General features: G+C 27.8%; 1 long non-coding RNA gene across 1 annotated transcript; it reads right to left on the reverse strand.

The window, feature by feature from the left end:
- LOC128253106 (uncharacterized) lies at positions 1–450 on the reverse strand. Its single transcript, XR_008267388.1, has 3 exons — positions 343–450; positions 143–168; positions 1–93 (listed from the first exon to the last, which is right to left on the reverse strand). It is a non-coding gene; the product is annotated as an uncharacterized LOC128253106 (long non-coding RNA).
- Between the last annotated feature and the right edge of the window lie 2,522 nt (positions 451–2,972).

Raw genomic sequence — 2,972 nt, forward strand, 5'->3', positions numbered from 1 at the left:
GACCGAAACTCCGCCTTTGTGCCGATTCTTGGAATAGAATCATGGATGTCCGCCGCTTATAAAACTGGAGCGCCCCAAAATTAACTCAGTTTCCTGTAAAATTATTGTAATTAAATATTATTATTGAAAAGATTATACTTACGACTTAGGTCATCATAAGGTTCCAACCTTGCTCGAAAACGAAATAAAAAGATAAGAATAAACACAAAAGAAAAAAAATTAATAGAAAAACAAGAGACAAAGATAAAAATGCAAAAACACACATGTATAAGTTTTAGAATATTATCAATAAAATAATAATTAATTAACATTATAATTAACGTTATTTAAGTTTTTACTCACCTTTTCATCACAACCCTAATCCACTTTTACAGAAAAAACACTTTTTTTATTTTAATTGAAGTCCGTGTAACCGTAAAACTTAAAGTGATATTCTTCACGACAGCGCGGCGTGTAAGATTATTCACATGCGTATGTGTGTGCAAAAGAATGTACAAATTCTGTCGAACTTTGTCGCATGCCGTTATGTTACAGTAGAGGTTAAAAAAATAGCATATAAAGTTTAATATACTCAAAGGATTTATGCCAGCATGAATACATTATCCTATATATTGATATTGTACATGCCTAAGCATTATACAAAATATAGGAATATGTTATATTTACGAAATAATTTTTAATTTTTATCTAGAAAACGAATTTTTTTGTTGCTTGTTATTATGTTTTTCCATCGAGAAAACTTCAAAACACTGAAAGACATTTTTACATAGATTTTTGACCGCTGGTGTACGAATTCGGATTAAAAGGTCTGATGCAACCTTGCATTTGCTTGTTGTTCACGCATGTGTGTGTGTAGGAAAAGCGAAAGAAATAAAAAAACGAAAAGCAAATACGCGATCTTGGTTTTTTGATTGCTTGACCTTTTTATTTACAATACATACATTTGTATGTCTGTATGTATGTTCCTGTACACATGAATATAAAAACAAATGCGTAAAGGTATAAATGAATTTTATATAGTACTTACATACTTACAAATTTGACGTTGCAAATTAAATTTTACAAATAAAAAATTTTTCTTAAATTAAAAAAAAAAATTCTAAGGAAAATATTTTCTGTGTTTTAGAAAATTTTTTTTAATAAATAATCTATTTTTTTTAATGGGCTGAAAAGTTATTAGTTATTTTGTTGCATAGATTTCTTTTTGAATTCTTATAAGGGTTTTGTACAAAGCTGAATGTGATGCCAGTGTGGGGGAATCTGCTAATGAATCCAAAGTTCCTCTGTTTAAATCCAAAACATTATAATTTATCGTAATGAAAGGAAAGGTCATTCCAATTTTAGAGAGCGGGTTATAGATTGAATTCTATATATGTATGTACATATGTATATAAAAAAAATATATATGTATAAACATAAGAGCGTTTTTCTTAGTTTTAAACAAGAAAGGAAGCAAACTTCGGCAAGCCGAAGTTTATATACCCTTGCAGCTATTGCAAGAATTGAATATTTTTGAAAACATTAATATTATGATTAAAAAACAGAAAAGTTATAATTTTTTTCACTTATTTTTATGATTGTTCCTATGGGAGCTATATGCTATAGTCGTCCGATTTTGATGAAATTTAAACCGTAGTTCTAAAATATTTAACCATTACTATATCTCGAAGAACTAAAAATAAAATTAAAAAACAGAAAAGTTATAATTTTTTTCACTTATTTTTATGATTGTTCCTATGGGAGCTATATGCTATAGTCGTCCGATTTTGATGAAATTGAAACCGTAGTTCTAAAATATTTAACCATTACTATATCTCGAAGAACTAAAAAAAAATTAAAAAACAGAAAAGTTTTAATTTTTTTTATTTCTTTTTCCGATTGTTCCTATGGGAGCTATATGCTATAGTCGTCCGATCCGGCTCGTTCCGACTTATATACTACCTGCAATAAAAAGACAACTTTTGGGAGAGTTTCATGCAGATAGCTTTAAAACTGAGAGACTAGTTTGCGTAGAAACGGACGGACAGACGGACATGGCTAGATCGACTCGCCTAGTGATGCTGATCAAGAACATATATACTTTATAGGGTCGGAGATGTCTCCTTCACTGCGTTGCAAACTTCTGACTGAAATTATAATACTCTCTGCAAGGGTATAAAAAAGAGTTGCCTTCAAATTATATTTAATTTAATACCCAGTTTCTTTTTTTTTTTTTGCAGAGTATCTGATTTCATTAAGGTTTGCTTAAATTAAGAATAGTTTCAAAGTTAATTTTTTTAAAAATACTAAGTATTTTACAAATGTTAAGTAAAAATGATTCTTCCTTTAACCTGTAACCATTTTTATACCCTAGAAAGTTATAACTTTGCTGTTTTTTACTTTTTTTTTTAATTCTTCGACTTATAGTAACGGTCAAATATTTCATAGTTTATATTTCATCAAAATGGGGCGACTATAACATAAAGCTCCCAAGGAAACAATAAAAAACATTAAAATTTTTTTTTTTTAAATTTAATTTTATTTTGTAATTTTTTTTTTTAAATTATTAATTTTTTAATTATTAAAATCGGAAAACGATATCATATAGCTGCCAAAGGAAATCAAATAATTGAGCTGAAAATCATCATAGCTTCAATGCTTTTAAACATCCGCGCAAGTTAATCATAATTTTAAAGTCTTCAAGAATATTTAATTTTTGCAAAGGCTGCAAGGGTATATGAACTTCGGCTTGCCGAAGTTTGCTTCCATTCTTGTTAAAATTAAAATCACGACTAAACAGTTATATTCTGATTTTTATAATAAAAGTAGTAAAAAGACTTTATTTATTTATTTTTAATAATGAATAAGAATTTTTTTATGATTTTTTTTTATAAAAACTGTAACATACCAATTATTTTCGATTTTTATACCCTTGCAGAGGGTATTATAATTTCAGTCAGAAGTTTGCAACGCAGTAAATTACGGTTTAAATT

The sequence above is a fragment of the Drosophila gunungcola genome (assembly GCF_025200985.1).
Source record: "Drosophila gunungcola strain Sukarami chromosome 2L unlocalized genomic scaffold, Dgunungcola_SK_2 000007F, whole genome shotgun sequence".
Lineage (NCBI taxonomy): Eukaryota > Metazoa > Arthropoda > Insecta > Diptera > Drosophilidae > Drosophila > Drosophila gunungcola.